The sequence below is a fragment of the Rousettus aegyptiacus genome, unplaced genomic scaffold, assembly GCF_014176215.1.
Source record: "Rousettus aegyptiacus isolate mRouAeg1 unplaced genomic scaffold, mRouAeg1.p scaffold_m13_p_3, whole genome shotgun sequence".
Taxonomy (NCBI): Eukaryota; Metazoa; Chordata; class Mammalia; order Chiroptera; family Pteropodidae; genus Rousettus; species Rousettus aegyptiacus.
In genome coordinates, this window is record NW_023416306.1 from 47,818,274 (window position 1) to 47,843,473 (window position 25,200).

General features: G+C 37.4%; 1 long non-coding RNA gene across 1 annotated transcript in view; it reads right to left on the reverse strand.

The window, feature by feature from the left end:
* Positions 1 to 13,726, reverse strand: part of LOC118614952 — a 93,312-nt gene extending 79,586 nt beyond the window's left edge. The window contains exons 1-2 of the long non-coding RNA XR_004956179.1: positions 13,655 to 13,726; positions 13,333 to 13,457 (exon numbers count right to left, since the gene is read on the reverse strand). This is a non-coding gene — a long non-coding RNA (uncharacterized LOC118614952). The remainder of the gene's footprint in view (positions 1 to 13,332; positions 13,458 to 13,654) is intronic.
* Positions 13,727 to 25,200: the final 11,474 nt, after the last annotated feature.

Consider the following 25,200-nt stretch of genomic DNA (forward strand, 5'->3'; position numbering starts at 1 on the left):
TAAATCAATTCAAGCAAGGGCTTGTCAACTATGAGTTATTAAATGATGGACTTGCCTGCCTTGTGAAGCAGTGGCTCAAAACTTTAAGATGAAAAGCATACAAAGAGAGACGAATATAAAGTGTAGAGAATTTTTGTGATTACTTGTTACCATCACTGAAATTCTTATTCAATAACATGATGAAGAATTCACATGACTTCTTTTAGTTAAGAGTAGTGTGATGGTTAATTTTCTGTGTCAACTTGGTGAGGTTATGGTACACAGTTGTTTGGTCAAACAGTAGCCTAGATGTTGCTGAGAAGGTATTTTGTAGAAGTGATTAACATTTATAATTTGCAGACTTTAAATAAAGCAGATTATTCTCCATATCGTGGGTAGTATCATACAATCAGTTGAGGACCTTAATTGCAAAATCGAAGTTTCCCACAAAAGAGGAATTCTGTTTCAGAGAAACCCTGCGTGAGCTTCCAGCCTGTTGGCCTATGTTGCAGATTTTGTACTCGCCATCCCCCATATTCATATGAAATGATTCCTTAAATAAATCTCCCACCCCTCTTTCTTTGAAGAACTCTGAATAAAAATAGATACACTAGATATCAAGTACAAGTAGGTATCAAGCATCATTTCTATTTTATCACAATCCTAGATTAAAAATACCACTTAAAACTTCTACTTTGCCTGCTCCCTAATATATCCCTTGGGAAAATCAAAGTATTGTTTCCCAGATTTCTCCTTTGGTTCCTCTAGTGACTCTTTTGGGCACTCAACTGAGAACCAGAACTTATAATTTCATTCTAGTGATAGGTAAGAGGTGAGATTTCTAATATTCCCTTTTTAAGAAGTCCAGATTTTATGAGTCACTTTGGGTGGCATAGTAATTCTACTGCTATATAATGTTTGTGAGAAACTGACAGGCCCTTATGAACCACAGTGCCTCAAGTTGGCAGGGCCCCAGCACCTATTTATGGTCTGAAACACAAGAGAAAGGTCACAGAAGGTGGTTCTCTTTTCTGGAATCGAGTCAGATAGATGATAATACTCTGGGTCAGACTTAACATGAAGTCTGATTAACTGCATCATGTTCTCTGAAAGCCTTCCTGGGAGCCCAACTGAATTACTATACATCCTAGGATGACATCTAATACTTAGTAATATAGAAAAAAAAAAAAAGAACTGGAGAAGATCAATAAGAAAGAGGACTTTAGGAGAAATAAGTAAGGAAAAGACCAAGTGTAAGTCCATCGACTGTGAGAACGCAAGCTGGAAAAACCACCCTGCTGGGTTAGGTGCTCTGCTCTTACGTACGTCATAAGACCTCATTCCATAGCAACAGTCATCCATAACTAGTTCCTTGAGGACAAATCCCCGTGCCAATCATTCTGTATTTCTTACACCTAGGTCAAAGCTGGTACATAGCAGGCGCTTAAAAAAATATATTCACTGAGTGAATGAGCTAGTAGAATCATAAAGCACAAAACATCCATGTAGCCAGAGTATCCAGTCAGGATTATTTCTCATTCTACCATTGAATTTACCAAGCCCAGCATGATCTAGCACCTGAGAATATTTCTTTCTAAAGTAGTCCTGATTCATATGTGTGGTTTTTAAGTTCCTAAAACCTTTAGGGCTAGAGTCCTTCAAACTGCATGTCTGTTTGTATTACTTTGCTAGGGTTGTCATTAACCAAGTAACACAAAGTAATACATGCACTAGCGGCCTTTCATAGAGCCTTTTGACGTCTCATGGCTGGGGCAGTGTATTCAAGAGGCACGCACTGTCTGGGGCCCCTGATCTTGCCTTGCTTTGGTCTAAGAGGCAGCATCAAAAGGCAAGTGTGGGCACTTAGTTGCCAGGGCTTTCCTTGTCTAACACCAGCCAGGCATTCTTGTAATGGGCCGGTAATCCATCAATATGAAGACCCTGTTGCTAAAAACCCTGAAAATTTAATGTCTAATATTCTTGGATCTGTGGTTGGTCATTTGACTCTGATCCTTGAAGAAATGATTCTGACCTGGTTAACTTCCTGTCTTCTGGCTCTGGACCCAGACTATACATACTCTGTTCCTGTATGGTTACCTATTTGGCAGGAGGTGAAGAAATAAGTAATTACTGCAACTTTATGACTAATCAGCAAGTTTTGACTTGTTAACTAAGACAGAATGCCAAGAACACAGAAAACTAAACTTGGATGTTCTCCATATTGAAACTGAAGAGGCCTGATTAATAGATATGTGGGAGGGCCACAACTTAGCTTCCTGAGAAATTTCATTATCAACTGTAAAATCAAGTATAAGCTATTGTTTCTGTCCTGCCCATGAACATCAACGGCCAAGTCCTGGAGTACCATCTCCCAGCACTCACTAACATCACTGGAGTTCCTCATCATTACATGGGGTTAAAAGTGTGATATGCTGGACACTGAACTTGGAGTCCTGAGGACCAAAATTCAGATCTCAGCTCCATAGTAGCCATATTCTATAGGCAAGTGACTCAGCCTGCTTTTTCAGTTCATTTACAAAATTGGAATGCCAGCACCTAATACCTGAAAGCTTTGCTGTGCAGGTTCAAGAAGATAAGGAACATTCTGTCAATTAACCAACAAATATCTACTGAGGGCATACTAGTTGCCGCACACTGTTCTAGAGTTTGGGAATATAGCTATGATTGAGCCCTAGTGGGGCTCATATTTTAGTGGATGGGGAAGGACAAAAAATTAATGAGCCAATAAATGAGTAGGGTGAAAAGAGGCAAGTAATATGCAATGGGAGTAGGAGGCTATTTGTTTAGATAGGGTGGTCAGGGAGGGCTTCTCCAATGACAGAATATATGCACAGAGCTCAGAATGAAGTAGGGCTGAGACATCACATATCAGAAGAAAAGAACAGTCCTATCCCTCCAGAACATGTAGCAGGTGCAGAAACGCCAAGGCAGGAACATTCTTGGTGTGTTGGAAGCCTGAGCTAGAGCGACGGCTGTGGAAGTGGTGAGAAAAATCAGTAGAATCAAGATACATTTTTTAGATGGAGCCACTGGGATCTGCTAATAGATTATATATGTGGATATGAGATAAAGCATGAAGTATATAGCATTATTCAGTAAATATTGATTTGGGGATACTACAGAGAGGCATCCTCCTAAAGAACACAGATCTAAAAGAGTAAGATTATGCCCAGGCATAACTCTAAAATCAGGACATAATGGCTCATAACCAAGATCTGCAGTGTTACCTTAGCAAGACAGCCCAGTACTACCACCGGTGAGACCAGAACTCAAAGTTTTTAATATAGCTAAAGAAGGACTTTGTCAGCCACATGGGGGTTTCTCTGAAGTAAAAACCTACATAAAAAGAGAATTGTGGAGGCAGAAACTGACCGTATTTTTCCAAACATCATTGAGAGTATAGGGCACCTTAGCCAAGTAATATCAATTATTATGGTCCCTTGGCAAGGCCATCTCTATTGTAGGGACTGATATAGGAAACTGCAGCCAACTGACTTAGAATATCCTGGACTTTTGGCAAGATAAGCCTCATTGTGGAAACAGGTGCTGATTGCATGGTAAGTATGGCAGGCAGTAAAAAGGGAAATCGGGCTATTGCAATCACAAGAGTCCAGAAAGGGCTGTTAACAAGAGAGAAGGCTCTTAGACAAAGGGCAGACAAATCAGGAAATTGTTGTGCCTTGGCCCAAGTGAAAGAATTGTGGTCAAACTAAGTCCTCTCTTCTATTGAGCCCCCAGTCTGTATTACCAGCTCTAAATCAAAGGACAATAAGACTTGCCATGCATAGACATGCCTGGATAAGAAAGAATTGTGATAAACTTTTCAGCCTGAGTGCTAGGAAATGAACGACCTGATGAATGATTTTCAATGACTGACGTATCAACACTAAATTTTGTTAGCTCTTGCATAATTCAGTTTAAAAGAAAATTGTTCTTTGAAAACAGTGTCCTATGGACTGATCCAATAAAATACTTATTGTTTGTTAATGCATGAGATTTATCAGGTTTTGGGAAAACAAACCACCAATATAAATGGATATTTCACATGATTGATTACAATCCACAGACACATCGATATTTTAAGTACATTGACAAAAATAATTCTGAAATAGAGTACACTCTTCCTTCTTAGACAGAGGGCTCTGAAACTGCTTTGGCCTGTTCTTAATGAATCAGACTGATTACTATAAATCACGATGCCCTCAGGAACCACGACCCCCACAGAGTGACATGTCCCCTGAACTAATTGGTCCCTCTTAAAAATAAAATGTTATAATAGTTTTTTTTCTCTCTAATAGTCCCTATCAAGGGACTATTTCTCTTTTGGCTCTTGCTAGTATACCTGACTTTAGTAGAATGCAATGGACTGAATTTTGTCCTCCTAAAATTCATAAATTGAAACCCTAAGCCCCAAAGTGAAGGTATTTGGAAATGGGGCTTTTGGAAGGTGAATAGGTTTTCCTCTGAGGTCTTAATGGTGAGACCCTCATGATGGCATTAGTGCCCTTACAAGAAAAGACACTAGAGAGTTTGCTCTCTCTCTTTCCTCACATGCATTCACTGAGGGAGGGTCATGTGAGAAGATGGTGGGCTACAAGGCAAGTCAAAGGCCCTTACCAGGAACTGAACTGACCGGCCCCTTGATCTTGGACTCCCTAGCCTTCACAGAAGAAAGTATCTGTGGTGTTGTGTTATGGCAGCCTGGCTAACAAGGACATAGGGTGCCTACAGTTCCATTCCTGATTCACAGCTGCTAATCTGCTGTGAACTGCCTGATCATATTTAGCTTAAAAGTTTGAATGTGATCCGTGGGTGCTATTTCATTTATTTCAACTACTTGAGTGTCTTCATTATCTACTTTCAAATTCCAGGTTAAATTTTGGCATTCAGAAACTCAGTATTTACATATGCTTTCTAGGCTTCCGATAGCTTAAAACTGTTTCGTAAAATTTAAAATACAGACCGTACTTTGTTGGGTTTTTGTTGTTATTTTTTAAGGAAAGCAGGGACAATATTCAATTGTTCCTCACATCTGAGTTAAGAGAACTCTTAAATTTCTCTTTGAGAAATCATGATAGACTTTTAGCATTTTTTGGTGTGAATGGTTAAAAGATTTGGCAATGATAGAGGCAAGGTGGAGATGCGAATAGAGAAATGTGTATGCTATAATTTATTTTTTCTTTGGGGATATAGTTATGATGGTATTTTTAGACATTTGAAATTTGGGAGTATTGGGGACAAGGGAGAACTGTTGCTAAAGAAACTTCTGGAATAATAAAAGTAATTAGTAGGCAGTTTATGCCAAACATATTACTGTTGTTGGGTGACAAGCATAAAGTGCAAAAGGCTATTATTCTCCCAGTAAATAATGTGACTAGTTTCAGCACTTGTTCTGGGTAGGAAAAGCTAGAAACTTGCCTATTTCTTATGATTTTTAGCAGATGGTTTAACTGTGAGTGGCTATAGGGTGATGAACAGAATGGAGCCAAGGAATACTTGATGAGGAGACTGCCTAGAAGTTAAAATCTTAAAAATGTCAATTGCTAATAAGGCCCTAAAGAGGGGGAAAAATGTGCTTTGTAAATAATGACTTGTTAGTTCATGTATGTCTTACGCCATGTATGTATTATGAGAACTCCGGGTTGTAAGGAGAGGAAATGGAGCTTAGTAATAAAGCAAATAAAGAGATCATTTACTTATTTCAATCTCCGCCTTTGGAGCAGAGCCAAGCAGGTCATATGGGTAATATGTAAAATGAGTATAAACATTCTATGGGCCAGGGGCCAGAGTTTTAAGAGTGGCAATTGAAAAATGGAAAATAAAAAAAGCAAAAAGAAAATAATGCGATTCTCCCTCATCTGTATTTTAAGCACAAGATCTTACGTGAAAGTGCAGTTAGGTGTCTATTATCTCTACCCTAGCAAATTTTATAACCTGGACAAGTATAGTAGCTTGGATATAGTGGGGAGGTATCACATGTTTATGCAAGAAATAGCTACATCGTAAGACAGTTTACTAAGCACTTTCACCTAAATTATTGCGATAGCCTCCTAAGAGATTGCATTACTCTTCCTAATTTACAGAGAGGAAGGCAAAACTCAAGAAGTTAAATTTCCATGGATTAAGTAAAAATTGCCAGTAATAAAAATAGTCACGTGGATGTAAAGTACAGCATGGGGAATATGGTCAATAATATTGTAATAACTATGTATGGTGACGGATGGGTATTAGACTTATCAGGGTGATCATGTCATAAGGTACAGAAATATCTAATCACCATGTTGCATATCTGAAACTAATATAATATTGTATGTCAACTGTAATTAAAAAATAAATTAATTTTAAATAAGTAGTTAAATTCTTTACCCAAAAACAAACAGCCAAAAAGGATCAAAGAAGAGTTTCAAACTCAGAACAGACACGAACTCAATGATCTTCCCACTGACTATATCAAGATAACATACACTAAACAGAGAGGCATGTCAACACTCTAGCACTGGGCTTGCCCACAGCTTGGCAAGACAATAAAAATCAGCTACGGAGTATCACTCCACATCTAAGCAATTGCTTTCACATTATGCCTTCTATCTCCTAACTTATTTCAGATTCCTCAGTCCACCCAAAGCACAGGGACATCCCTGCTTACAAAGAGAATCTCATCATGCACTTATGAACCTGATTCGCTGGAAAAACATGTATCTGCTCAAGAGCTTTATGACTATTATTCATTGCTCAGCTTTCAACTGGCTGTCTGTTGGTAGCACCTGAAATGACAGAGCTTTTTGGCAGTGAATGACAATGTAATTTCTAGTGATACTCAAGTTTAGGACCAGTAACCAAATACATAACGTGAGATTGAAAACGCCATCACATCAAATAGTTTTAAATGTTTTTCAAAGTTTAAATATTTTTCAAAGTGTGCCTGAGAATCGCCACATTACTCATAAAAGCCAGTAGTTTGAATGGAAAATAATTTCAAAAGCTGCTTTTACTTGAAGATTTTGAACAAAAATTTTGTTTTCCAGAAATTTCTTACTTCAATTCTTTGATCCTGTCTTCCACCTGGAGTGTTTTTCTATTATATGACTTACCTCACTTCCACCTAAAGGTTATTAGAATTCCAGAGGTTTTTCCCTTCTTTGAGTTGCTTTGGCCTTCTACTGCAAACCATTAAGTCAGACTCTTAACATGTGGTCATCTGTAATTTCCTCATATGCAGATGTCTTTTATTCCTTGTCAAGATTATACCTTCCTTGAAGATAATAACTGTGTATCATATACTTCATACCATAATAAAACCCTATAGACAAAATAAGTAACTGTACTAGGTCTTTAAAACAGTGGGAATTATGATAGGGTGGAATTGGAGGGAACTGAGTAATAAAAGGGTTGAGAAGCCAAATGGGGTAAGACAACCCATGAGTTAGCAACAACAGGGTATTTCTACTCCCCTTAGGAATAGGGAAGACAATGGGAAGAGCTGTTACCACAGCCCAGAAGCCAGTAAGAGCTGGAACCATGGAGGAGACATAGCTACCATCAGAGACATCCAAGGAAGTAAAAGGATTGATGAGAATGCCCTGATTTCTCTTACCAGTTCTTGCCCCTCAATTTTTTTTTTTTTTGACAGTTCCTTCTTTTGGTCGCACCTACTTGGAAGCCAAAGAGTGAAAGAGCCTGAATGTATGATACAAATCAGAGAAGAAAAGCAGCAAGGGTTGAATCTGAGAACACACAAGTAGTTTATAGAAACAGCGATCAATAAATTCTTACTGATAAATATAGAAATCAATTAATACATATACAATCATTGTATATTACCATTTAACTTTCTTTTTAAAAATGATTAGTATAAAGTTCTGCAGGATGAGATACTGTTTAAGAAATACATAGAATAGGCTATTGCTTTAGTAATGGTAGACCAGGAGATTTAGACCAATCCTCCAGCTAAGGCTAACTAAGGTGTGTACACACACACACTCATGATGTACATGTACTACATATACATATACTGCTTGACATACTGGAGAGCTAACAGGATAGTAAAGGTTAGTGTTTGGGTTTTTCCTCTGGAGTAGTTTACCAATTCAGGAAGAGGCAGTCAAAATGCTAAGCAGCGCTTTTGACAATCTCTTGGGGATAGAGTGACAAATGTAGTCTTGGGTTTAGGAAAGAGCCTGGGTCACTCTAACAGAGTGGACCAGAGGCAGCTGGCTCTTATAGTAACTTCAGTTCAGCTTTGAATAATCTTCATCCCTAAATTAGATTAAGGTGAGTCCAGATGCAACATCTGCCAGGCATGTAGTAGAACACATACATCTTCCCTGCAAAAAAAAAAAAAAAATTATCCTAGACATCAAATTATGTCTACAAATGATTTATCAATACAATTTCTGAAACACAATAAAACATTAGCAAGAAGATGAGAAAGAGAAAAAACAGAACCAACAGAAAATGGAAATAAACCCACAGTAGATCCAGATACTAGACTTATCAGACATGAACCTTGAAACTACTGCGGTTGCTAAATGTTGATAATTGTTAAAACTGGGTGATGTACTTAAGGGAATTCATACACTTTTTCTTCTTTTTCAGTATATATTATGAATTTTTCATAATAAAAAGGAAAGTCTATAAATAAATCTGAAGAGAATCTTAGTTGGCTCTTTTGTTACCACCATGTCAGGAATACACTGAATACATGGCCAAGGGTAACACTGCATCAGCTCTGTGACATTCATCAAGGTTCATATGTCATGAATAGCAATGAAATATCCAGACCATAAAAACAAAACTAGGCTTACTCTTTCCAGGAAATAAAAGAATGAATTGTGAATTCAGCACAGAATAGAAATTATTTTTAAAGGATATATCAGATTGAAAAATAACTAAGTAGAAATTCTAGAATTGAAAAAATACAGTAACCAAATAAAGACCTCAATGGATCAGTTGAGAACAGCTGATACACAGCTGAAGAGAGACTTAATAAACTAGAACTAGTGAATAAGAAAAAACAGAGATTGAAGCATAAGACAAAAAGTTGAAAAATATTTTTAAAAGAGGTAAAAGAGAAGAGAAAATAGCAAAAAGATCAAGCACACTTCTGAAATCCTAGAGGGAAAGGAGAGAAAAAATGAGACCAAAGTAACATTTCAAGGAATAGTGGCTGAGAATTTTCCAAAATGATGAAAAAGAAATTGTGGGTTCAAGATGTCCTATGAACTCTAAGTAGGATAAATAAATCCTCACCTAGGCAAATGATAGTAAAACTGCTGAAAACAAAATACAAAGAGAAAAGTTTTAAATGTAGTTAGAGTTTTTAAAAATTTGCTTTCAAAGAAGCAATGAGATCAATATCCATCTTCTCAAAACATAAGAATGAAAGTCAAATTGAATGATTTCTTCAAAATGGTTGCCTTTTTGTGGGGAGGAAGGAAGGATCAGGAGGAGAAATAAGGACTTCTGGGTTGCTATCAATATTTTATTTCTTAACCTGGGTGTGCTTACAGGGATTTTTACTTCATGGAAAACCAACAAGCTATCTATTTATATGTCTTGTACACTTTTCTGCATGTAACATTTCACAGTACAAGCAGACTCATGGACATGGACAATAGACTAGTGGTTACCAGAGGAGGAGGGAGAGGGGAGACAGATGGGGTAAAAGGGGTCAAATATGTGATGACAGAAAGAAATCTAACTGTGGGAAGTGAATACACAATGTAATATATATATGTCTTACTGTTAAATGTACAGCTGAAACTTACTGGATTTTGTTAATCAACATCACTATAGTAAAAATAAAAAAGAAAAGAAACCACAAAATAATAGATTGTGGTAGAAAAATTCTAATTATTAAATAATCATATAACAGTAAGTGCCATAGTGCACTAGCTCTATTTGAAAGCAAATTTTATCATATAATAAAATTTTAGGCTACAGAAGGAAAAGCCTGAATATTTGAGGAAAAAAGTTTTATGAGTCCCAGGTATATAACTAAAATAGCCTAACCTCATCTTTCTTATTTGCGATGATATAATGAACAAATAAATGTGCTAATCACAAATATCTATATCAATAATATGTTAAGAATGCTTCTAAAGTGTTTAGTTGAAATCTCTGAAAGACATTTTCCTCTAAGCCCTTAACTATACACCATCTAGTGCTCTTAGTTGTCAAAATTTAAATCACAAAATTTAACAAAGGGGCAAGACTAGTCTTTTAAATTATCCCATCATTAATTGTTCAATCTTTGATGACCAACTTTTATCTATAATAAAATATTTAGGCTATCAAAATTATAGAAATAGAATGGATTGATGCCATTCGTTCTGTGGCAAAGCTGCATCCATGCTGCTCATCACATTCCCCAGGGCTGCCATGAAATCAAGAAGGGAAGCTAATTGCACATAGTAAGAGTTTTACTTGATGAGTACCTGACCATTACAGCAATTTCCACTTCCATAAGCATCCCAGCTGACGCTTATAGAGTATCATAACTAGAAGAGTGGAGACTAATTGGAGCAATTAATTAAAAACACACAATTAGCTTCTATGGCAGAGATGATTTTTTAAATTCTTATCCTCATTGCTTGAGGCCTGTGAGAATTTTATTGAGTCTGACTACACTGGGAGTTATCTGTGCCGATCTTTAACTAGGAGAGACCAGGAAAAGAGGAGTAGGCCTCGCAGCTCAACTAGGTGATGGATTCTGGCCAGTTTCCGCCATGGCAAGCCAAAAACAACGCAAGAACCAGGAGCTGAATGAGAACACTGGGTGGGGTCTAAATGAGAGCCAGTGACACTGAGAGAGTTCATTCTCTTGCCAGTTCCTCTGTCTGTAAAGAAATAAGGTAACTATTACTTGGTTTACCATGGAGAAGAAGTGTTAATGACTATAGAGTCAGCAGGGAAGAACACTGCCCCTCTATAGTCATATATCACTGACACTCAGCCTGTCATTGTGGTATTTCAAGATTTGGCAGCTGATTTCTAGAATGAAGTCTGATTTTTTTTTTTTCCTTTTTGGTTCTACTTCTGAATAAAGAGGAATCAGAGCCTCTCTAGAAAGACATGAAGAGTTGGAAAGGGACATATTTTCCTTCAGCCACATCCTGATCTCACAGAGAACTGACCCCACTCTCACCTGGAAACATGCAAAGAACATACCAATAAGCCTAGGGTACAGGGCAGACCACAAAAATCCCTTCTAGATGTCAAGCTGAAGCTTGCACCCAGTTATTTGTCCACAAAGGAAGCTAAAAGTGATTAAGTAAATTAAAAGTAAAGATTTTTCTTAATAAGAGCCTTTTTTGGAAAAGGTTACTACATGATCTCATGTGTCAGTCTGCAAAGAATCTGCATGGGTTTTCCTCTGCAACTTTTTCCTGGGCACTCTGCTAGGAAATAACGATGTACATAGATTTGCTTCTTCCTATGATCAATCTCTGTTCCAATTAGATGGAGCTAAAATCATGGTGAAAGGCTAAGTACAGTATGCTCCAGTGAGCAAGTATTATGACTTAGGCTCCAAAGAAGCTCTTTTTCATAGCTGTTTTCATGGTCCAGTACATGTTACATCTGAAAAAATAGATGAACTCAGTAATTCTTGGTTACAAATAAACTAGGTCTTTGTTTCACCATTTTAGTTCAAGCCTATAACTGTAAATACTATTTTTAAAATTATATTTCTGCAGACTTAAGAAGACTGAAGTGTATTGCAAAATACTGACCAGTCCTAGAAATTCCTACACTTAATAGAAACAAATAGCGAACAGCTAGAAAGCAATGCAAAATCTTTCTAAAATTCTCTTCGCTAAAAATTCGAAATAGGTAAAACTTGTGATGACTATATAGAAGAAAGAGGTTAAATTTACCTTTATTTTCCCACTTGGTTCAATACTTAGTTATTCTAGCAGTGACTGAATGTTTGATATATTTCTCTAACCTCAAACATTTTTGCATTTCCTTGGCCATCCCTTAGTTGAATGCACGGTTATCATATCTACTTGTGTTCGGTAAATATGTACATCACATAGCTGATCGAAAATTTGTGATGCTTCAGTGATTAATGCAAAACGTCGAAATATTTTAATTGCTTTATGTACCTAAGGCTTTGTGCTCACTCTAAGAAAACCAACTACAGCACTGGCATAACATTTGGCAGCACAGAATAAATAGATGTATCCTCGAATTACATTTATTATCAATCATTAAGGGTGAGGGAAATTGTGTCAAAATTGTAGTAGGATAGATGGTATTCAGAGCAGGAGGTACTGATATTCCACTTTAGATTTTATCCTTTCCACCCTACCAGAATTTTAAAAGACTGAAATCCACAAGAAGCAATAGCAAATAGGAAGCAAACAATTTTCATTATGTGTGTTTGTGGGCTCAAAATCAAAGGTGAAAGCTTGGAGAAGTTGGTATAAACAATAGCTTTCCATTTTTTTCTATTTTAATTAAGCCTAAAAAGCTTTAGACTGAAGCTAGTTGACCTACCAATACAGGTAGGAACATAATCAGAGACAGTCGGCAAGAAGCAGTGACCTCCCCCAGTTAGCCCAGTAACTGTCCCAAATCCGACCACTGCCCAAGGAGAAGAGAATGAAAGGGACATAAGATAGCAAGGCCTTTTCCCATTAAGAAATGGTTTTGGCCTTTATAATTCAGCTCTAACATGGAAGAAATATGAAACAGCAAACTAGAATCAATGGCCAAATGTGATACTACTATTTAGGTGAGTTAGGAATGCTTTCAGCTAATACAAACAAAAAACCTATCTAACACTGACTCAACTAAAAGCATATTTTCCTCCTGAAAGAAGTCTGGATGCTGGCAATGATTAGTGCAGGTTTACCAGCTCAAAGATAGGAGAGCCCACGTCTCTGCTATTCTCTTGATCTTTCTCTCAGGTCAGCTACCTCATGGTTACGAGATGGCCATTGATATCCAGGCATCACATTAGAATTCAAGGCCAGAAGGAAGTGGATGGGGTTCCAGTATCACTGTACCCTTTATTCAGAAAATAAAACTCTTCCCCAAAGCTGTCGGCAGAATTTTGTTTACATGTAATTGGACAAATTGTGTTATGTGGCCACTCTTGGTTGCAAGAGTATGGGAAAACAAGTATTTGGATTGTGAGAAAGGGAGTTCTTAGGGAAGAACAAGGATAGGGAGGGCAGGATGGAATAACAGCCTTTAAGCAGATGACATAAATACCTGGCATCAGATTTTGAAGAAAGAGCATTATAAGTGAGAAGGAAATATTTCCTATTTCTCACACGCAGGAAAATATTTCACCAAAAAGCAGAATATTTCACATCCACTTACCCTAACAAGGTGAGCATAAAGAGTTTACCTAGACCAATGCACCCAAAAGCAGGACTCAGAACATGTCCAGAGCTTCATCAAACCCAGCACACCGAACTATTTACAGTCTTCTTTAGTATTTTTGTCTAGAAAACAACAAATAAAATGAGGAAATGATGTTATGTTAGAATACAGAAAAAAATCTTACATTGATGGTGCATGGCCTGGTGCTGAAAATGACAAAATAGATGAAATACTTGATAAATTTGAATTTAATTTTAATTAAATTAAGACAATTTAAGTTTAAACTTACTACTTCTAAAAGAAGATAATCCAAACTTACTACTGAAAGAGCCTCAGCGATGTTTAGAGATGAAAGGGGAAAAAGTAGAAGAGGCCCTCCAAAACGTTTCTGGAAAATAATATAATAAAGTAAGAAGGGAGTATGAGGTTTCTATTTTGGTGATGAAGTGGCATTATTATTATTATTATTATTATTATTATTATTATTATTATTTTATTTTTATTTTTATCCAAGTATGTGAAAATCCTCTTGGGGCAAAATGTTTTTGCCAGGATGATACTTTCACAGCATGTTTTTCAAGCTAATGAGGCAAATATATAGTACTTAGATTCTAATATACTTTGATATCAAAGGGCTTTGAATAGAATATTTTTCATTTACTCAGTTAGAAAAGTGGTTCTGAACCCCTTCTATCAACTAGACTCATTCTGGAGCTTTTAAACTTACAAATGCCTTGGGCCCTCAACTCCCCAGAAATGGATTTAATTGGTTGGGGCAGAGCACAGGCAGAGGTTTGTTTGTTTGTTTGTTTAAAACTCCTGTATTGATTCTAAAGTGAAGCCAGAGTTGAGAAAAATTAGATCAAAAAATAATGCTCAATGACTTGAAAGTACAGTGAACTCAGAGCATACATAAACAATAATGAGTGAAAATTAGATATCATCTACCTAAAATACAATTTGGCCATATGTGAGATGACTAAATAAATCGATTCCTTTTCAAAAAAAAATATTGTAAAGAAATGGGTGAGAATTAAAGATTAATATACTGAAATTTATATTCCCAGCAACATTAGTTATTATTGACAATATCCAACAATAAATATGATTAAATAGCCTGACACATTTGTGTTAAAACATTTTTGAAAAAAAAAAAACTTCATAAATGTGAATTCACTAATGAGATGTATGTAAAGGTAGGATAAAGCGTATATGTTATGGTATAATCCAAATTAAGTGAAAAATACATACAACATAGAAGAAAGGATATTGAAGTATTAACAGCAAAGTATTAGTCTTGTGATGTGCTTACATTAGTAACATTCATTTCTTTATACTTTTCTGTATTTTTTCAAATGAGCTATGTGCAGTTAATTTTAAACACAGAAAAAAAAAAAACTTTTTCCAAAGCCATTGGTTGTAATATTTGTGGGACCCTCATTCAGTTAGAAAACCTACTCTGATAAATGCCATATTAACTGAGTATAGTGGCTTCTAATATGAAGAAAAAAAAATATTTTTCATCATTAAATGATCAGATCAATTGGAGAAGTACTCAAAATACTTAAAAAAGAAAAAGCTCCCATAGCTCCTTTATGAAACTAGCTCTTCTATTTCATGAAAAGTATAATCTTCAAAAGTATAATTTTAAAGGAATACAATTATATACGATCAGCATGTATAATGAGATTAGCTCATTTTTTTTATATCGTTGTTGCCAAAGATATTAACCTCTTAGGAGAAGTTTAACCAGAAGTTTTTCTTAACACGTTAAATATACCAGATAATGTGTGATATTATCAACAACATAGGAGAGTTGTGGATGTTCATGTATAAAGGTGTTCCCGTAGATCTACTCTTTTTATCATCCTTCTGAATATTTCTCTTTGTCCCCAGACCCCTTTCCCTCCAAAAAGAGAAGACATTCCATCGCCCCTCTAAACTGGAATATTTACAATATTTACACTTGCAATATTTAGTTTTGTTTCATGAACGCTCATGGCTGAGCCAAGCTCACTATAACATTGGTTTCCAATTTTACATTCCCCAGAGAAACGGCTGGCTTAAGTTCATGGTTATTGAGTTAATTGGTGTTTTGATGACTTGGGGTAATGATTTGTATAACTCCCTAATTTAAACCATTTCAGAAAATGTGCACAAGCTCCACTAGGTGCGGACAAGAGTCCAGTCTGAGTCACAACACTACAGAGAACGATGGCTGCCATGTGTGCTGAGAAGGCAGACTGAGAGCCTGGTCTTGCTGCTAGTGTTCTAGGGTGATGACCGCTTGCTATTAGCTTATCAGCCAAGGGTGAGGAAAAGGGCTCTTTCTCGACAGTTTGGGAAAGCCAGACTTGAGCTACTGTTCAAACCATGACACTTGACTATGCTAGAGAAAGGGAGTGTGTAGTTACCACAGGGCAGAGGAATATTATAGTTTATACGGATTAGGTTCAGCCTAATAGTGCTTTGAAGAAGCCAAACTAAGAGCTGTAGTGATTAGAGTATCTACATTTGTTAAGGACAAAGGCAATGCACTGTATGTAGACTGCATCCCAAGCAGCCCCAACTAAGGAGCTGAATCTAAAAGAACTCAGTAAAATCTATAAAACAGGCAGTTTGCCTTTGGGTCTTTCTCCCCTGTGCTTTACACTGGTGTTGCTCCCAGGACCCACCTCAGGTCTCGTCTTTGCTTTCAAACAATTGTCAGTTGATTCTTACTAACTGTAAATCAGCAGGGTGGGCTGACTGGAAACACCCCAAGTGGAGACCCATCTTGAGTCTATTTTTTCAGAGAGACAGAAGAGGTTGGTGTGGAGAAGTCCATAAAAAAGAACCTGCTTGCTGCCTTACAGGACTAGCAGCTCCCCTCCTCCCAGTCCCCCAAAAGCAGCTTCTGGGAAGGGGGCCTAAAGTAGCTCCATTTCTCTGTCGTCATCTTGGGTGAGCTAGAGGGCGGGAGAATGCTGTGCTAGAATTAAAGGAACCTTAGAGATCACTTAAGATTCATCTAAATTTAAATGAACAAATCAAGATAGCATGTCTTCTCTGAAGAGTCACCAATTACTCATCTAAACTTTATAATTTACCTCCCATCCCCATCTCAACTCTGCCAACACCCCAGAAATTCAGCAGGGACTCCAAGACTCTGATCCTTGAGGTAATATTAATAATCATGTTATAAAAAAACAATTGTTGAATATTTATTATGTTCCAGGCAAAGTGTTAAAACTTGAAATGAACTTGGGTGTATCATCCTCGTCACTGTCATCGTCGTTGTCGTTGTTGTCATCATCATCATCATCACCAATTTCTAGATTCCACCAGCAAGATAGAAAATGTTATCCCAGGTGACAAAACAAGAATGGGTGGAGTCAAGAGCAAAGCCAGGCATCTATGACAGAGCTGTGATTTGAACCACTCACTATAGAAGAAGGTGGAGGAACAGGACAGGAGGCAGAGGAAGAACAGGAATTGTGAGTCAGCCACACCTGAGTGCTGATTCTGTGCCCTAACTTTGCTGAGCACCTTTCACACACTACATCAGCTCATCACAACATCCTAAGATAGGCTTGTTTCCTCAACTCTTACTTCACACATGAGAAAACTGAGGTTCAAAGGAGTTACATGATTTGTCTATGGTCTCCCAAGTGGTAAATGATGGATTCTAGCATTAGAATTCACTCGGCCAGATGCGTGGGTATCAAGGGACTCAATATTCTTGCTGCTGCCAGAAATAGGCACACACTGAGAGGCTTTGAATCTTGAGGGTGTTCTAATTTATAGGAGAAAAAGGAAAGTTTTATTTTGTATTGTTTGATGTTTTATTATATTTGGTTATGTTGTTTGGTTTGTTTTCCCTAAAAACCATCAAAAGGGACAAATCAGGGGGTCCTCAAACACTATAACTCAACGTTGAATAGAGATGGCATACATATAGAAAAAGTGGATCAATTATTCTTCCTCATGGACCACAAGTTTAATCACTAGGGGGAGTGGGAATTATAAGACCAATTAACAGTAAAAATGGTATATGTAAAAATAAAGGCAGAGTTGTTCTTTAATATTATATTTTTATGGACTTTAAATAGATTTTTTTTTTCTCCAGAGCAAATACAATCTACAGCACAAGTCCTGAATCTCAGGCACCTATTGGAATCTATTACCCATCATATTATTCCTCTGGTATTTGTTGAAAATGAGAAGGGATAATGAAAAATTTGGCAGGCTTTATACAAGGCTGATCAATAATTTTCATTTCCCATTTATGTACCACTACAATTCACCAGCTGAGCGGACAAGTTAAATGGATACATAATGAGCAAGAAAGCCAAAAAGACCTGTAAGTCAAAGCAAGCAGAGAAGGAAAAAATTAATGGAAAGAAGCTAAAGGAAGAAGGATGAGAAGAAGCACAGCGACAAGAAGCTCATAAAGAAGCTTGTGAATTGACCATTTCACATACGATGAACGTAGCGAAGTGTGTGAGAAGGTACCCCACATGTGCCCAGCATTAGCCCAGCATTGTTAGCCTTGGTCTCCATGTCACTGTCAACAATTCCTGGAACTCTAGAAAGAAGAGGCTTCTGTCTTTGATTCAATACTGAGAAGAGACCTAGAAGAGAACCTTGAAACTATGACCAATTCCCAGGCCCACTCGCTCCCTCTAAGATGCTGGTAGGCTAGAGGCTGCTCATAGAGTTGGTGTTTATAACTCAGGCTCCAGGCTTCCCAACACCACTAATTTTTGTTTCCTGGGTCCCTACTTACCCCCAAGGACTTGAGAGTTGGCAGTAATGGAATAAAGCTCTGCAGACCTAGGGGCAACGTCAAAGTTTAGCCAGGTAGATTACCATCCTCTTCCTAATTCCTAGCATGTTCTGTTGGGTTAGGAGGAAGAAACTATCAGAGCCCATTGCTGAGTTTCTTCAACTAAATTAAGAAGAGTTTGGGAATGGTGTTAGATTTAAGAACATAAATACCAACCAGGGAATCAGAAAACAGCCATGAGGCCAGGGTTAAAAATGTGAACTTAGAATCCATAAGAAACCAAGAGGAAAATAAAGAATGTGGTTAAGAATGCTAAATATCCAAATTAGGTTTCCTAGAAAAGAAAGAATTAGGAGCAGTCACTAAGGACCTAGCTGGTTTTACAGATGGAAGACCAGGGAGACAGAACTCCAACAAGAACAACTCCTATGGCTTGAAAGGACCTGGCTGAATCTGCTAAAGTCTCCTGCACTTGACTCTTCCCCACAAAATGACCCCATAGGCCACTCAATCAGCTTATTGTCCCATATAATTTGAGTAAGAGTAGATGTTCATTAAATCTCCTTCTAGAATAGCCACAGCCCCCATCTAGCACATAGGCTCCACTGACATGTAATAAAGTAATGGCCCAAAGCAAGAGGACAGCCTTCTGTGGGGGACCAGTTGACATGGTCACTCAGACAAAGGAAAGTCATCAGATGAGTCTCTGGCTTAATGGACACACATTGAATGGGGGTTACCTCTAGGAAGGGAAAAGAAAAATATGGGACCTGGGCATTAAAAGACTTTACCTGTAATATTTTATTTTATTTTAAAATATCAAATTTGAATTTTAAAATGTTAATTATAAATTTTACATAGTGGAAATAGGTCTTTTGTTATATTACTGTCTGTTTTTCTGGATTTTTTAATGTTTCAAAATAAAAAGAAGAAACCAAAACATGCTGAGAGAAGGAGAGGGAGGACAAGGTGTGTTAGAAGAGAGGAGCAGGACTGGAAAGGGAAATGAGAGGAAAGGGAGTTGCTCCATGGGGGCAAAAAGGGAAAAGGAGGAAACTCACATTGGAAGGTTCCATGAGGCTGTCAGTGAACCCAGTGGTAAAATGATACCAATGGCCAGATCTATAGAGGTATTCACAGTAGTACCCAAACTAAAGGAAGAATAAAGAACTAGAAGCTGTGAACAGAGATGGAAATTCTTAGAACCCAGGGAAAGGCCAGAGAAGTCCTTCTAGGAACAGTACTACCCAAGGCCCCTAAGGAAAGAAGAGCATTATAGTCAACAGGTGAATTCCATTGATGTTTCCAGAATTCCAGAGGCTTGATAACCATCTGAACCTCTGATCAGACACTTTGAATTCATTCGTATAGTCTAACATGACAGTGTTTCTCTGGCTTTAAAATAGAAGCCAACGAGAAAAGAGAATTCACTTTACAGTGAAATTTTGAATCAATTTGTCAAGAAATTGACCTTTCATATGATGGAGACCTACACTGTATTTACATATTTGAAATAAATGTGTGGGCTGTAAACATACCACCTGATGATTGCCTACATGTACTAGAAGCAAAAAAATAAAATAAAATATAAAATAAAATAAAAATAATCCATTTTCTTTTGATATAAAAAAGCTGGAATTTTTATTTTCATAAGACTTTAGCTTCTCTTAGTAAAACTAGCAACTTTAAAATTTTCAATGTTGGAGAAAAGATAAAATTCCAAACATGTAATGTTACCTTTCATTAACTGAATACTCAGTAATGGAGGAGGATTTATAACTGCAGGCAAAGCACATCCTCTCATTAATCCCAGCCGCTTAATTAAATCAATCGAAAGGTTCTAATTTCATTGTGTCTTTTCAGATACTTACACTCATTTATTGGGAAAGGAAGATTTTAGATGGTTAAAGTCACATTTGGTTGAATTTGCTCAGAAGAAATAGGTGTTTTCTTTCTTTCTTTCTTTCTTTCTTTCTTTCTTTCTTTCTTTCTTTCTTTCTTTCTTTCTTTCTTTCTTTCTTTCTTTTTTTTTTATACAAAAGGGATTGTCTGAGACAACATACTGACAGATTCCCTCCCCTGAGTTTTTAACCTGTCAGAGAACAAAGCAATCTTACACATGGGTACCAATTTCTCTAAGCCACATGTGATTAGAAAGAAAAAAGGTTAGCCCCTTCATTTGATAATCATACTTCAGTCCCTGGAGAAAATGAAATTTTATCACAGCATCTGGCCAGCAGAAAGCTACAACTTAAGAAAATGTACTTACCCATCCCTTCCTGAAATAGAAGGTAATTCAAAGTAACAAAGAAGAAAAGGACACATCTCGAAGCAATGCAATAAGAGGAGAAAAAAGTCTGTACAAGGTCAACAAAGGAATATCAGAACCTAGAGGTTATTCAAGATATGACTTCAAAGAATTTATGCTTATATTTAAGCATCAGAAATGTTTTATTTTGGGAAGAAACAAACACAAAATTGAACCAAGTGAATAGTCAATTATTGAGAAGTATTTGCATTTGGAGACTAGTTTGAATGTAAACCCCAGTATCTCCCTCTATAATCAATAGATGACTTTTTGTCCCCCTCCCTCGAAAAAGAAAAATTCTTAACCAAGAAACAGGGAGTGCAGGAATAGCTACTTTAAAAGAGAAAAACTCAACAAATAGTACCAGTATACTATCATATTATTTGACCCATCTAATGTTCTATTTTTACCTCTTTTTATCAAAGGGCAGATCTTATTCATGCTTATAGTTTTAAAAATATTACAGGATATACACTTACTTCATCTTGAGACACACATGAAATTGAAACCCCAATCCCTCACTTAGTGGGGAGCCCCAAGAGGTTAGGAATCCTCTAGTGGCTGATATTCTCACAGTCATTTCTCCTTCGGATTCTCAGTTTCTATTACATTCCTCCCCACACTCAGGTTTCACCCCACACAACTCCTCTAGTCTCTTTACTGATTAACAATCCATTTAAACAGACATTTTTTCTTATTTTTTCCCAAAACGTTGTGTATTCGTGGCATGTGGGTATGTAACACACATTATGGAAGTTCTGAAGCCATGGTGGGAATTCTATCACAGTACCCATACATAAATAACATAAAATAAATTAGCGTATTTTATGCTACTTGAAAAAATTATATAAAATTGTCTGCAAATTCTGAATGTGTTCATATTATTCATGAGGGGGAAAGGAAATATACAACGATGTTAATAGCAGTTAAAGTAATAAAACTACTCATTTTTATTTCCTTTCCCCCCAATTTTCTGTACCTCTTTGATGCATTTGCCCCTCTGCATGGAAAAGTAGGTGGCTTTCCCTTCCAGCCTTTATACCTTTGGGTTTCATTTTTAAATTTATAAAGAAATTTCTGTCATCTCTGCCCCAGCTTATGGAACTGTTCTGATGGCTCTACACTTTCTCATCTGCAAAGAACTGTGTTCCAGGTACTTATCAGAGGTGACCTCTAACTCTTTGCTGCTCAATATTTTGCAAAAGATCAGTTGAAAATGAATAGTATAAATGAAGAATTGTCTGAAGGTTCTTTCTCTACCTTTATAGAATTATACTTTGGCAAAATGGCAGCAATGAGGGATGAGCTGTAAAACAGTCCCATAAAATTCAGTGGCAGTCATTGTTGGGCATTTGAAGAAATTGATCATACTCTTTACGAGTATCCATGGGAAAACTTATTTCTGTTCTCAATGTAAGGAACAATTTAGCTCTTGCTAAGAAACTTCATTTAAAAAAATCATTTAACCAAATGAAATTTTCTTCTTTGCCCTGGTCATGGGGAAGTCTAGAACCAAATTTTTGTCTTACAGACACACATTTCCTTTGCCCAATTTTGCCTTATTCTTCTTTCCCCTTAGTCCTCATTAGATTTTTTATTCTTTTTTTAATTGTCTTAAAACCTTTATGAAACAAGATAGTTAAAATTAAAAAGCACCTGCCTTAATGTTATAAAGGAAAACAAATTTGAAAATGCGCCCATGGACTGATGGAAATATATGATCATAATTTCCTTTCACTCTTCAGTGAAAAAGACAGCCAGAATCTTCTTTGGCAAAATGACACTGATAAAGAAAAAGAATACTTCTCCAACCTTCAGTATTTCCTCTAAGAAACCTGGGATGTTTTCCATATGGATCTTTTTAAGAAGTTCTGAGATAGGAAAACGTTTTCATTAAACACATTCAAACAATTTTTCTCTGTGGTTTGTCACAGGAAAATATGTGTGCATGAGAGTGCCTGGTTGCTTGTTCTGCATCAGCATAAGCACACATTAGCATCCGCTCTTTAGGAAAAGAGTATAGGTAAGGAAGAATCACATGAATTTCTATTCCAAGTCCCTTCCACACAGAATAGCAGTGATAGGTGCTAGCTCTGTTTAGCTGGGGAGAGTTCAACATGAGATGGCAAACATGTAATTCCATGGCGGCCTTTGCATATAGCTTCAGTTATATAAAGATTATACAACTGTGCCATTGTCATAATTCTTCAGTTAACCTCAGAGGTCCCTTGGGACTCAGTACGAAGTATTATGAGGGAATACCCTTAAGTATTAAGGATCAGAGGGAAGCTATTTATTTTCAGGTTTAAAATATCTCACATAATAGAATCAAGAGCTGGCTTGTCTTCCCCCTAAATTACTTTCTAGAAAAACTTTCAACCCCCCCCCTTTTTTTTTTTTTTTTGCTGAAATGGAGCTGTACCTTGTCACAGGGTTGCTCTAAGTAGCTTCGGTTGTGACTAATGCCCTTCACCACAAAAATAAATCCTCAGAAGATGACTGTGTTACCAAAAGCAAGAACAGTTAAATGGAATGCGATCTTATTATGAGCCTGGAACCCTGCAAAACTCTTGATGAAAGATCTCATTACCCCTCACCACCAACCTTCAAGGTTAAATCTATCCCCATTTTCATGTTGAGGTTCAAACCACTGAGTAACTTGCCCAGGGTCACACAGCTACCAGGTGACAGAAACAGGGTTCAGACCTAGATCTGTCCAACTCTCAGATATAAGCTCCTGCACATAACTTGCTTGGGACTCTACTTGCCCAGAAGAGCAAAAAACCTAAATTCTCTTTCCAGGGTCTGCCCACCTCAGATCTAAGAACTCCCGCAGTATTTCCTCATGGACAAAGGTTTGTTAGTCTTTGCTCCCAGTTAGCCCCTATAGCCAGGACTCAGATGTGCTTCTTTGATCTCAGAAGACCATAAGAGCTTCCAACAGAAGACATTTGCTTTAGAAAAAAAGGCGGCCTAGAAATCTGGTGTTATAGACTGAATGTTTGTGTCCCCCAACTCTCTCCACCCCCAAATTAATATATTGAGGCCCTGGAGGTGAGATCTTGGGACATAATTAGGTTGAGATGAGGTCATGAGGGTGGGGGTTCCATGATGGCATTAGTGTCCTTATAAGAAGTGGAAGAGAGACCAGAGTGCTCTTCTCTCTCTACCATGTGAGGACACAGCAAGAAGGCAGCCATCTGCAAGCCAGGAAGAGAGCCCTTACCAGGTATCAAATCAGGTAGCATCTCGATCTAGGAATTCCCAGCTTTCAGAATTGTGAGAAATAAATTCCTGGTGTTTAAGCCATTCAGTTTATGATATTTCATGATGGCAGCTCTGGTGTCCCATGAAATTCAAAAAGATCTTTTATTGGTTATCACTGCCTTCACTAGAAGGCATGGTTACTTCCAGCTGTGTCCAGAGCAGTGTGTGTGAGCCTGGGCCTTTACTCTAGAGCTTCTCCATGAGGATGGCGCCACCTCCAGAGGGTGTTTCGGAACTAGAAAGCACATTTTAGTTGTCATATGACTGTAGGTATGTTGCTGGCTTTTAGAGGGCAGGGCCAAGGGCCACTCAGCCTTAAGGGTTTTCTCCAGTTTATAATGATCTGAGCCTGGACCCTGATTCTGTTTTATATATAAGCACAAAATATTTTTGCATAATTTTAACATCCACCAGATTTTCTAGGAATGCAGCGAATGCATTCAGTAAAGGAAAGGTTGCTATTATTTTGTTTGGACATCACTAATTGTGGCTCGCTCTTTCAGAAAATCATATCACTAGCAGCTACACCACTTGTGATATGAGTCTCCAGCCCACTATACCTATATCAGTTGGCCTATGTGGCCATGTCTTTACAGAGATTCTACATGAGCAACGTCTGACTGCTGCATTATGTCTTCTGGTGTGGTTGGGCCATATTGCTTTATTATAAATTGTTTTCCATTTCTTTTTCTTATACTTAGGGCATTTTTTTTGTTATATTATTACAGGTTATATATGTATGCATGTGATATTATCTATGATTTTCATTTCAGGGTATTTTGACGTGTTTGTGAAGGGGGCAATACATAGTATTAAAAACCACTCTACTCTCCCACTAAACAGAGTGCAAACTTCTATCTGAGCAACATGGATCCTCAGGTTAAAAGAAGGACGTACCCTACTCAGTGTTATCTCAGCTGAGGGTGCCTCATGCAAAAAATGACATGGGCTCCCAACTGCTATCTCTTTAAATTCATCTACCAAACCATTGGCTCAGGGCTGACTCCTTTACTTTTTTGGAGCAAGTCAACATCCAGCACCACTGCTCACATCTAGCACATCCTTCCATCCTGAGAGCTTTTATAGAAGCCTTTTTGTACTCTTGTGGTAGTGGACTGCCCAGCCCACCCTGAAGGTAGGTCTATAATCTGAAATTATAAGAAGAGAGAGATAAAATTTTGGTCCTTTCCTTCACAGGAAGGTCAGTAAAGTACTTATGCAAAGTTACTTACCCCTAACTTCTCATTGCCCTATAATTTTAAATTCAGACTATCAACTCACTGTCATAGCAAAAATCTCACTGGATACTCCATGAAAACCACTGACAATCACTTATATGTACATTCTCTCTTTGGAGCAGATGAAATGCTGTAAGAGATAGGTAGGGCAAGAACTATTTCCTTACCTAGATGAAGAAAATGAGGCTCAGAAAGTAGGCACATTCTCAAGGACATAGAGCTCACGAGTAACAGCCTAGACTCAACTCCTAGTTTTGGAATCCAAATACCAGCACAGGTCATAA